The sequence below is a fragment of the Ascaphus truei genome, chromosome 4 (assembly GCF_040206685.1).
Source record: "Ascaphus truei isolate aAscTru1 chromosome 4, aAscTru1.hap1, whole genome shotgun sequence".
In the NCBI taxonomy this organism is placed as follows: Eukaryota; Metazoa; Chordata; class Amphibia; order Anura; family Ascaphidae; genus Ascaphus; species Ascaphus truei.
Genome location: NC_134486.1, coordinates 30376483 through 30389351, shown reverse-complemented (window position 1 = coordinate 30389351; position 12869 = coordinate 30376483). Strand labels below are relative to the sequence as shown.

General features: G+C 44.6%; 1 protein-coding gene and 1 long non-coding RNA gene across 2 annotated transcripts in view; one reads left to right on the top strand and one right to left on the bottom strand.

Annotated features, from left to right (window-relative positions):
* Nucleotides 1–3869, bottom strand: part of LOC142492658 (uncharacterized) — a 43664-nt gene extending 39795 nt beyond the window's left edge. The window contains exon 1 of the long non-coding RNA XR_012800877.1: nucleotides 3448–3869. This is a non-coding gene — a long non-coding RNA (uncharacterized LOC142492658). The remainder of the gene's footprint in view (nucleotides 1–3447) is intronic.
* EPHX1 (epoxide hydrolase 1) overlaps nucleotides 2435–12869 on the top strand; it is an 80719-nt gene continuing 70284 nt past the window's right edge. Inside the window, exon 1 of the mRNA XM_075595497.1 lies at nucleotides 2435–2592. The gene's annotated coding sequence lies outside the window, so the exon portion shown is untranslated. The remainder of the gene's footprint in view (nucleotides 2593–12869) is intronic.

Below are 12869 nucleotides of genomic sequence, written 5' to 3'. Positions count from 1 at the left end.
ATTAGTTGTAGGTACATTTCCTTGTGGAAGCTGAAGTAGTTGTGTGTGAGTTTGGTAATGACTTCAGTGCTGTATCTCTGATCAAGGGGAGATGTTGTAAGGAAATGCAGGCATGCCTCAATACCATCCTTGTGGGGGATGTTACTGTAAAGGGATTCCACTTCCATGCTAACTAGCAGTGTGTTGGATGGTAGTTGGTTGATGTTGTTAAGGTTATTGAGAAAATCTGTGGTATCTTGTATGAAGCTGTTGGTGCTTGTGACTAAAGGTTTGAGGATATTCTCCACTAAACCTGATATTTGTTCAGTGAGCTCATCCATACCTGTTATAATTGGTCTGCCGGGGTTTCCTGGTTTGTGGATTTTGGGAAGCATGTAGAAGATCCCAACTCCTGGGTTGTCAGGTATTAGTTGCTTCAATTGTGTTTGCAGGTGGTAAGGGAATGACTTGAGATTCATGAGTTGCTTTGTATATTCCTGGGTTGGATAATGCGTGAGTTTCTTGTAGTAGGTGTTGTCTGTGAGTTGTCTATTGCCTTCTTCTATGTATTAATTTGTGTTCATAAGCACCACTGCACCTCCTTTATCTGCTGGTTTAATGGTGATGTTGTGGTTGTTTCACAGTTCCTTGATTGCAGATCTCTCCATGGGGGATAGGTTGTACTTTGTTTTTTTTCTGCTTGGCTGATGCTAGTGAGGAAACTCTCAATCTGAAGCTCTGTATGTAGCCATCTAGTTGCATCCTGTTAGTGGTGTGAAATAGGTGTTCTTGTTGTTGATGTTGTTGTTGTTCTCCGTCATTTTGGGGGTGCTCTCTTTTTTCTGGAAATATTATTTCAGTCGTCGTCTCCTGAAGAATTGTTCTAGGTCTGAGTATAATTGGATTTGATCCAGTTTGGTGGTTGGGCAGAATATGGGTATCCGATGAGATAAAACGAGAGAGCGAGTTCCCAGTAACACACTCCGACGGATGTTTCGTCGCAAGGGCTCATTGGATACCAAGTTGCTGTGGACCTTTGCTGCAGACGCAGGAGGATACTGCCTATATGCTGACGGGACGTACTACATGATCGCGACTGACTGATCTCCTGCAATCGTGGCTTCCACAGCGGACGCAGATTCTCTGATGAGTATCATTCACACCCTTTCTCTGCTGATTATATCAGGACATGTTTTGTATCTCCACATATGCTACACCCAGCAGTGTGTTTCTACTATTCAGTGACATTAGGTATCCATTGCTATAAGCTGTTACATTCACTGGTCGTTGTCACCATTGGACTCATTTGCGACTTTTCAGGTCAGTGCTCTTTACCGCTTTTGTAGGCACATCGTTCAGTACTTCTGCACACATATATATATATTTGTTTTTTTTTTTTTTCATGTATGAGCTGTTTTGTTTCACCAACTACTCTTTCAGGTCATTTATACTGACGGGTCAGTCAGTCATAACATTTCAGGGGATATCATTGTTCCCCTGTTTTGTCAGGTTTTGATCTGTGTTTCTCACTGCTTCAGCATATGGTTGTTTATAATTCAGCTCCTGTTTTTTGTATATTTGCCCCCTATCAGGGGGTTTTCTCCGGTTATTGCTTATGCAGGACGGTTATTTCAGGGGTCTTTGAGGTTCCGTTGCTTTTAAACTCTTTTTTATATTTTGTGTGCTGTTCAATAAATCTGTCTTATTTTGGTACCGTGAGTGCTTGTTTTGGGGCTTTTTTCTCTCTTTTTGTGTGTGTGTGTGTGTATATATATAGTTTCTATATATACAGTTGTTGTAAATAAAGTCTGTAAATAAAATAAAAAAAGTACTTAATGTTTGTGTGAACTTCCAACCTACTGTAACATCACACTTCCACCAGTGTCCTTCTGTAATAGGCTCTAAAAAACATGTGTTTAAGAAGAGAGCCACTGCTTTCAGTGCCACTTCAACCACTGCTTTTAACTAGTGCACACACAACACTTACATACATCCTGTGTATCTTGTATCATTTGCAAATGATTACAAAGCCTGCAGTACTATGTAACTATGTAGACACTGACAGGATTGCCACCCTTGATTACAGCACAGACGCCAGAACAATGCTGCAATCTGTTACAAAGGGCTTTTTTGCTGTCATATGACAGAACCTAACTCTCTGGCCAAGCCCACGTTTGCTCTGCTTTGATCAAACCCTGCTCTTTAACCTTGTGTACAGAGTGCACTATGCTTCCCTGGTGCATCAACTAACAGAACTACAACTCCCATGATGCACTTCCCCCCCACACTGCTTTTTATGCTTAACCTGGAGAAAAGTGACACTACTTGTAGCAAAAGAAAAACAGAATGACGTCACTTTAAACATGTATTATTATTATTTTTTTTTAAATACACATTTGCAAGTTGATGTTGCTAAGAGATCTCTGATTGCTACACGTTCACGTGTTGGTCACTGTCATTGTGGGATGGTCCCTGCTGTGACCCGTATGGGCTGCAAGCTAATAGATTTCACAGCCAGAAGACAGGCGATCAGGCAGTACCCTGCAGCTCTAACTTGGCTGCTGACAGAACCGAACCGAGCCGGGTCCCAGCAGATACTTCGCAGGCGATAAGGTGATCACATGTGTTACATCATGTGGGAGGGCATTTAAATGCCCCTTTAAATCCAGCGCTGCCTGGGGGGGTCCAGTAAACTCAGTGCAGAGCAATGGCACCCTAGTTAGACATTGGGTGGGGGTGTTTAACACATCTGTGCAGTGATGAAAACAAATATTTCAGAAGCAGAGACCAAGGTTGTAACTTTGTGCTGTTAGTACACGAGCTTCTTGCAAATGATCTGCTGGTTATTGGTATATTTGGGAATTGAGACATTCTGCAATGCATTTGTGAGGAGTTCTTATTCCCCTTAGCTGGGCAGCCTGAGTGCTGGTGTTGTAAGGAGGGCTGCATGTTGTATTTCGTGCAGTATGGGTCATACTTACTGAATGGCTATATGCCAAAAGACACCTTTCAGCCCAACTAGTTAAATGGACTGTACCGTGTCTTTAAAGAATAGCACCGTTAAGTAAGTATGGCTTTAGGGGTGTGGGGTAACTAGGCTTCGATAAGGTGATCTAACCTGCTGCATGATTTATTGTCCGTGCTTTATTCTGATTTCAGTTGTGAATATCACAGTTGTGCGTACGTCTCTATCCTTATGAAGTTTAGTGCATTCTCCTTTATGGATATTCTGCCTGTTTATTTGTAACCTGGAAAATGTAATTCAGTGGTCGAAGTGTGATGGTATTAAAGCATGCAGCGTACCACTACCTTTTTTTTTTCATTTATAAGCCACAGTACCACTACTTATTTCACTATACACCAACAGAGAAACTCTTTCCCTTTTTTCTATAGCATAAATATTGTGTAACGGTGTCTCCCCCACCCTCTGGGAGACTCTGCTATTACTGGTTGTGTGGTGCATGATACCTGCTGGTAACAGGAGGGCTGGGCTGTCCGCCGGTGGTAGTGGGGACACAGGATCAGGTTTCTGGGGTACATTACCCACATGGTTCTCTAGCAGTGCAGCGCCTCCATCTGCTGTAGGCTCCAGATAGGTGAAGATGATCTCCTACAGTAGAAATATCGCCTCTCCCCCCAGTAAGATCACACACTAGGCGGGAGTATAACAGGAACGGGTTATTCTCTCGGTCTGCAATCAGGAAAGGTCTCTGCCCACTGAAGTTTCTGAGTATTGCCAATTTGAGGATGGTCCCTGGCTGCCACTACAGGTCAGGCTTCCCTGGCCCTCTAGCAGGACCAGAGGTATAGGGTTTCACTCTCCCCCAAGGGGAAGAGTAACAGGGGAGGCCAAGCTCCAGGCAATCGTGTGTGTTCCCTGACTCCCTCGAGAGGAGAGGCACTACTACATTTGGGGCGGCACTGCCCTTAATACAGCCAGGAGGAGGACACCAGTCCGTCTCATGATTGGTTATGCTCAGGCCTGATGTCACCGCCTCCCACTGTCACTCCAGTGCAGCACCAAGGAGGGAGGAAAACCCCATACTGACTACTGGCAGCCTGATTCTACCAGGGCTTACTGCCAGGAGTAGGGCAGGTTAGTAGCCAAAGGTGGCATGGCTACAATTGTATAACCCTTTCTAAAATGGAGTACAAATAGAGAGAGCAGGAGCCATTGATTTATATACCTCCCAAAACACTCCTATACAAGTGGAGAGATACCTGGGAAATTTACTAATGCAAATGATCTCCTTTGAATATGCAAATAGGGCTATTACCCCGGAATCTTGTGTGTTCACAGGTATCTATCCACATGTTGTATCTGTCAGGGTATATTCGTTTCTGGTGACATTTCTAAAATGTTAGTTTCCACTTATTCAACTTTGACTGAAATTTTGAATATTTTGGACAAGTTTGTACATTTTTTTTTTTTTTCAACTTCAAAATTTTTATTGGGTTATACAATTTGAACATTATAACACCGACCATTGTTTAACATCATAATACCCACATAGGTATTTCCCCCCCAGCTCTCACTACCGGGGGTTATGATCAATCACAGTCAACACTGCACAAACAACATTTACTCACAGGACTTGACAAACCTGACCGACCTGACCAAGACAAGACAACAACTGGTGTATACAATGGGGGGCGGGGGGGATTCATCGGTTAGCTCCAGGGTCGACAGGCATCTGCCTATTTAGTTGTGGCTCTCCGAACGCCGCCTGTGTGGTAGCTTTCTCGCCTCTCTTGATGTAAGGATGGGTCCTACCTGTCTCGTAGCTAAGTCGTCGTAAGTCTTGCTCGGTCACCAGAGAACGCATCTATAGTTATTATTGCAGAATTGCGCTGGTATCCAGCCGGGGATGTCTGTCTGGGCGATCCATGGCGCCCATACTTTTAGGAAATTGAGGCCAGTGTCGTTGACCCAGCTCGTCAACTGTTCCATCTGGCAGACGTGCCAAATTCTGTTTCGAATTCTGGGGATTACTGGTAGATTTTGCTTTTTCCACACCGCTGCGATCTCGCACTTGGTGGCGGTCGCAAAAATGTGCAACCAGTTTGTGTGCCGACTTTGGCAATCCCTGGATCCGTCTGCCTAGGAGGAACAGCCACGGGTCCAGGGGGATCTCCAAGTTGAGAATCCTTTGTGTCCATTTTCTAATGTCTTCCCAAATCGGGACCACCTTAGGGCAGGACCACAGCATGTGTAGTAAGTCAGCTACCTCCCCGCACTGCTTCGGGCAGAGCGGTGAGTATCCCCCGACGAATTTAGACAGTTTTAATGGGGTCTGATACCAGCGCATCAGGACCTTATATGCGTTCTCTTTTAACGTTGAGCAGATGGAGCTTTTGGCTACCGCTTGTAGGATGAACGCCCAGTCTTCGTCCTCTAGAGTCTCCCCTAGGTCTGTCTCCCATTTTGTCATGTAGTTCAGTCGGGGGTCTTCGGGTCCTTCAGGACAGACTACTTCCCTGTACATTCTAGAGGTAAGTCCCCTTGTGTCAGTGTCTCTAGAACACAGCTGCTCGAAATTGGTCCTTGCAGGTCAAATTGGGAATTTATTGTAAAATGCTCTGATCTGGAGGTAACGAAATAGTTCGGTATTTGGCAAGCCTTTCTCTGATTTAATTTGTGTGAAAGTTTTAATGAATTTCCTCCCCTCCAGATCTTTCAGTCGCTTATATCCCGACTGTGTCCAATTTATGAAATGGTGATTGCCGGTCATCCCCGGAGCGAAATCCGGATTGTTTAATAACGGGGTCATCAAGGAGTGCTTAGTCGTTAGGTTATGTTTAAATTTTGTATTCCCCCATACAGCTAGAGAGTTCACCATAGCCTGCAGCAGCATCCCCACTGTGTTACCACATCGTTTGGGTAGCCAGATTAAATTGTGCAGCTCGACCGGTGCACAGCAGTCTCTCTCCATTGCCACCCATCTCCGCAGGGACGGGTCTGAATGCCACTGGATAATTTGGCATAATTGTGCTGCTTTATAATACGCCATCAAGCAAGGTACCGCTAATCCTCCTCTAATCGTTGGCCTTGTTAAGATGCCTTTCGCAATTCGCGGGCTCTTGTTGTGCCATATAAATTTCATGATTCTGGTCTGTAAGGCGAGGATGTCGGCCCGAACCAAGGGTATCGGCAGGGCCTGGAACAAATAAAGCGCATTTGGCGGGAGATTCATTTTAATGCTGTGAATTCTTCCGAACCAGGAAATGCCATACCCCGCCCACACCCTGAGATCCTCCCTCAAATCTGGAACAGCCTGGGGTAATTGGCTTTACATAGGGAATTATAGTCTTTAGTAATGTATATTCCCAAGTATTTGATAGAGGAGGCTTGCCACTTGAAATTAAAGTTTAGTTCGATTAATTTCTCTACCGGTCTTGGTAGGTTTATATTGGGGGCTTCAGATTTGGTCTGGTTAATTTTGAACCCCGAAATTTGATTACACTTTCCCAGGATCTCAAAGACATTGGGCAGAGAGGTAAGAGGTTTTGACAGCGTCAGGATGACGTCATCTGCATATAGCGCCACCTTGTGGGACTGGTCCCCTACGTCTATCCCTGCTATATCGGGGCTTAGGCGGATGTGCGCCACCAGGGGTTCTATGCATAGGGCAAATGGGGACAGGGGGCACCCCTGTCGCGTCCCACTACAGATCTTAAACTGTTCCGAGGGGTAGCCCTGATGGCGCACCATTGCCGTGGACCGTTATATAAGGCTAATATGGCCTCCAAGACACGTCCTTCAAAACCAAATGCCCCTAATGTTGCTCTCAGATAGGTCCAGTCTATCCTATCGAAGGTCCAGTCTATCCTATCGAAGGTCCAGTCTATCCTATCGAAGGTCCAGTCTATCCTATCGAAGGTCCAGTCTATCCTATCGAAGGCTTTCTCTGCATCCAGACTTAGTATCATAGACGGGATATTCTTTTTTTGGCCAGATCAATCAAATCTATTATCCGTCTACTGTTGTCTGCTGCCTGCCTTCCTCCGATAAACCTCACCTGATCCGGGTGAATCAACCCGGGCAGGACGATCCCCACCCTGTTAGCTAGTAGTTTAGAAAAGATTTTTATGTCAGAGTTGATCAGGGAAATGGGCCGATAGCTCTTACAGTCTACCGGGTCCTTGCCTGGTTTGTGGATCAGAGAGATTGAGGCCTGGAGCATTTGAGTTGGGAAGGAGCCCCTTGCGAGGATTTCGTTAAATAATTTCAAGAGGTGTGGCGCTAGTATTTTAAGATATTTTTTATAATATAGATTTGAAAAGCCATCCGGCCCGGGGGCTTTGGCTGGTTTGAGGGATTTTATTACCTCGGTTAACTCCTCGATTGTAAAGTCCCCCTGTAGTGTCTCCCTCTCCACTCTACCCAGTTTGGGAAGGTGTGCCTCTTTTAGGAATTTCTTTAATTTCTCTCCTGTTTTTTGTGTGGGGCTGACTTTATCTCCGTCGTAGAGAATCTCGTAGTATTGTTTAAATTCCTCTACTATTCGTCTAGGATTGGTGGTAAGGTCCCCCCCCCCCCCCTTCGTTCGAATTGATGTGCTAGTCTCTCTCGCGATTCCTTTATCTGAGCCTCAAGTTTGTACATTTTGACTCCCAGAGTCTTTGGGGGCATTTTGCTTTACATGGCTCTTCAAATGGTTGCCCCGCGGGACACAGTGACTCTTGAATTGTCTGCTGCTGCTAATTGCAGTGAAATTCACTTGTAATGTAAAATATTTATATTTGCATATGATACGCCCTTTCCTCTGTTGCTCGACTGCTAAAACTCTGACACAGGCCCTCATTCTCTCCCGCCTCGATTACTGTAACCTCCTGCTGTTGGGCCTTCCTGCTTCTCACCTGTCTCCCCTACAATCTATCCTAAATGCTGCTGCCAGAATCACTCTACTCTTTCCTAAATCTGTCTCAGTGTCTCCCCTGCTGAAATCACTCTCCTGGCTTCCTATCAAATCTCGCATCTCGCACTCAATTCTCCTCTTCACTTTTAAAGCTTTACAATCTTCTGCCCCTCCTTACATCTTAGCCCTAATTTCCTGCTATACACCGTCCTGACTCTTGCATACTGCTCATGGATGTCTTCTCTCTACCCCCTTTTGTATCCAAAGCCCTCTCCTGCCTTGAACCTTTCTCACTGACTACCCCACACCTCTAGAGTGCCCTTCCCCTCAATATCCGACTAGCAGCGCCTCTCTCCATCTTTTTAAGACCCAACTTAAAACTCGCCTACTTAACGAAGCATATGCGTAGCTCTATGGCTGATACTATACACCTCATACATAAACCTTGGCCCCTTGCAGACGCACTTACCAGAACACCCTCCTACTGTCTCTCTACGTTCTTCCTAACTACCAATTAGATTGTAAGCTCTTCCGAGCAGGGACTCCTTTTCCTAAATGTTACTTTTATGTCTGAAGCACTTCTTCCCATTGTGTTATTTGTATTATTTGTTATTTATATGATTGTCATGTGTATTACTGCTGTGCAGCGCTATGTACACTAATGGCGCTATATAAATAAAGATATATATATATATATATACATATACATATACACACACACACACACACACACACATATGCTCCATGTATCAAAATGTTGAAGTATAATAATTTTAAAGCCTTTAAATGTATCTAAAATGACATTACCATACGCTTGGGGCCCTTCTCCCATATTATTTTGGGATCTTTGAGATACTAGTTGAAGAGCCTTTCTTTGTGACAGCTGATTTTTTCCAATCTGATCGGGACATAAATATGAAGGACCATAATTACAAAGTGGTGCTATTCTAATGGGCCGTTCACTTCAATGCGTCTGATGATGTTTTGGGGAATAGCACTGCTTGGTCAATGTGTGTCCAAGTGAAATAAAGCACTCCAAGATTTGGGTTGCTACCAGAACAAGTCACCTTCAGGTGGAGATAACATCTTGCCTAAAGTTGTAACAGATGATACACCTCCATACAATTGAAGCCCTGTAATCCCAGTGGCACCAAAGTGCCACCGGTCTTCCACAATCGTGATCACATGGTTGTGATGCATCCCTGAAGAAGGGTCCTCTTCTTCCATTCAGATCACATTCGCAGCTCCTTGGTGAACACCATGTCCCCTAAAGCCATACGAACGAAAATCTCACGACTTGCTGGTGCTTGTGGTGTTCAGGGGACGTCATAAGGACGCTGAAATGACTAAAGCTGTAGAGGTGCTCACTTTTGTCTTTCCTCTGACTGAGATTGAACTCCTCCTTCACCTCTACTCTTCGATTCAATGCTTGCAACTGGCTCGGCGCTGCAAGGTTCTCACGTACAACCCACCATCGGGTCAGTCCTCTTGGGCAACCAACAAGCCAGTTTGATCTAATTAGCATATAATGGGCCTATCTTAAACTAGAACGAACACAACTTGATTAGGTGACATCCTGAAAACCTGGTTGCTCTTGAGGACTGACTTTGGAAAGGCCTGGGCAACAGAACTCGAAAAGAGAAAGGATGACCCTGACTTTAATAATAACAAGTCACATCTTCATTTTTTTTCATTTGTACTTTTTATTTGAGTGCGTTCAGCCACCTCTGGAGTGCAATCCAGACATACATTTCTGCAGTGTTCTTACCTGCCCACGGTGGGGGAGACTGTTGTTGATCCTGTAGGTTGGGTGCAGTGAAGCAGATGAATGTAACCCTTAACTCAGAGTAACAAAATCCTAGCACTAAACCACTACCTTATGCCTTTTCGTGTGTGCGTGGGACAATCTGGCAGTTCTAATTAAATCCTATTTTGTTGGAATTTTCCCAAAGGCAATCAGTAATACAGACTGCGTAAAACATGTATACCACTGCAGAGAGAGAGGGAGAAAGCCATTTTTGACAATTTACTATAATTAAAGTGATTTATGGACATTCGTTCTGAAAATATGTTGTTTTATGAGCGAAACATATTTCTACCAAGTTCCTTGGACAGGTTTGTATGAGCCAGCAATATATTGGAGACAGAGAAGGGAATGGGGGGGGGGGGGGGGGTCTTTGGAATGTTAATCTGTGAAACTTTGTTTAACAGAAAACATTCTGCAGTGTTGGTCCCTGGTACCAAGGCGTTCATGTCGGTCACAGTTCTGATTTAACCTGGACCTGTTTTCTACAGATTTATGCGGACGGTGACAAATCCAGGTAAACCATGCATTTAACAGAATCCATCATTTACACTTTTACCAACATAAGATTGTTGTTACGGTTAACCCCTGCAACACCGAACACCTACTATACAGGAAACAGTAGGACAGACACAGGATATACCTGTTTCTGCACAGTTTGCTCAATCAGTGGCTCAGTCAAACTACCTGTGCTGATTCAGGGACATCCTAAAAACCTGACCTGTTGAGGACTGGAGGTGGTTTAGAGTAAAAGCATTTGTGAAATAATATACTTCTTTGCGATCAACCTATTGGGACTGCACCTCCTAAACCCTCTTATGAAACGTTGCTGGCCCCTGTAGCAGTGACGGGGTTAGAGCCGTTCCCTTACATTCCTGCCCTCGCTGCATGGTGTATTGTTGTTGGCAGCCTGAAAGCTCAGCTTGTTCCCAATATCAGGCCTGATAACTGCAGGAATGTTTTGTCTGGGGAACAAGTGCAGCGATCACTTTCCTGTTGCACACGGAACCACAGCCTGAGCTGGCTGTTCTCCGAATGTCAGTGCTGATTCTATGCTAGCCGACCTGCAGGCTTCGTTGCATCGTGCAGCAGGGGAAAGCTCTGGGGCGTCCACCTATAGGAAGAAGCAAATGGCACCATGCTCAGCGTGCCTGTAAGTCTTCTGATATACCCCTTACTCCCCCCCCCAGTTGCCATGTTGTTATAAACAACAAGCTGGGGACCTGCTGCTTGAAACCAGGGGTGTCCTTCCCGTGTCTCCAGCATTCTGACGTCACAACATCATATTGCCATGGCAACGCGACATCACGTGACGTCACCAGAAGCCGCCAGAGCCAAGATAAGGGAATTTACAGAGGCATTCGCCGTTCCCCCGGCATTTAATTTAAATGCTTTTGGGAAGAGCTCAGGGCATCTGTGAGATAAACAACAAGAAAAAAAGCGCAAAACGCAAATGGTGAAGTACATCAAAGTAAATATTTTAGTAATAAAAAGGTGAGTATTCTGCGTACATCAGAGATATAGAACATTCGCATTTACGTGCAACAATACACGAGATTACCACACAGCAATCATCAGGGTGGATGGTCTGGAGGGTGTAGCTCTAGTGGATCGTCTCCTGCTGTTATTCGGATATCACCTGCGTCTCTCACGATGACGGCGACCTGTAGTCAGCATCCAAAACGTCCGAGGAGTAAAGATCGATAGACCACTGGATCGTCTGTCCTGTATTGTGCACTGTGTGCACGTTGTAGGTAAAAGTTCCTGTAGCTGGTAACGTAGGTGCACGAGGATATACTCCCACCACAGTCTAACTGACCGGCACTCAGCAGTAGTAATCCGCCTTGGTGGTCGCGCACTACAATGACGTCACCCGTGGAGCGTGTAGTTACACACGGAGCGCACCCGAGCAGTGAGAACAGGGGCCGTAGGCACAAAAAAGCGCTCAACTAATCTTAAACGAACAATACTGGCAAAAAGTATTAAAAGGTACCACAATTTAAACAAAAATGAATCCTACGCGTTTCGAAGCTGAGAAATGCTTCTTCATCAGGGATAAATTCAATGTCACTACCCCAGAGCACTAAATACACATACAGTAATACGAATACAGGAACATACTATTCGTAATATTAGGAATGGCTTTGAAAAACACAGTGTCTCAAGACATTTTCTGATTCATCATCAGAAAGACCCCTCCTTTCTGACCTTTTATAGGCATTAAACATGTACCAAGTAATAGGAGGGGGGGGGGGGGGGGTAGACTAAAAGCTTTATCTGCCCAGGAATCTTTCTGGATCCATAAATTGGATTGTATGGCCCCCAAAGGGTTAAATGAAGACCTGGATGTTTGGGCATTTTATTAGGGGTTTAAGGATATAATGCTACAGTCATTTGTATTGCTAAGGACTTCAAAAAGTCCATTGGCTCCATTGAGCAATACTCTATCTCCATATGTATTCTTTGGAGACTTTTTTCTATTTTATGAGATTCGCCAATATTTTTATTATCATTGATGTTTAAGTAGTAATTTGTACACTCAAATATTACCTTGTGTTTTAATTAATTATTTTTTCTCTCCTTTATATCTCCTTTGCAGAGAATTACCTACTAATTGATTAAAGATGTGTATTTTAAGTCATGTATTTTATTCATATCCATTGTCACGCCCTAACACTGAGCAGATACATTTGATTGGTTCCTGGTCTCAATTGGATGACCAATAACGGAAGCTGTCTCAATTGGATGACCAAAAACGGAAGCTGTATGTGTATTTCGTGCTCTGGGATAGTGATATTGAATTTATCCCTGATGAAGAAGCATTTCTCAGCTTCGAAACGCGTAGGATTAATTTTTGTTTAAATTGTGGTACCTTTTAATACTTTTTGCCAGTATTGTTCGTTTAAGATTAGTTGAGCGCTTTTTTGTGCCTACGGCCCCTGTTCTCACTGCTCGGGTGCGCTCCGTGTGTAACTACACGCTCCACGGGTGACGTCATTGTAGTGCGCGACCACCAAGGCGGATTACTACTGCTGAGTGCCGGTCAGTTAGACTGTGGTGGGAGTATATCCTCGTGCACCTACGTTACCAGCTACAGGAACTTTTACCTACAACGTGCACACAGTGCACAATACAGGACAGACGATCCAGTGGTCTATCGATCTTTACTCCTCGGACGTTTTGGATGCTGACTACAGGTCGCCGTCATCGTGAGAGACGCAGGTGAT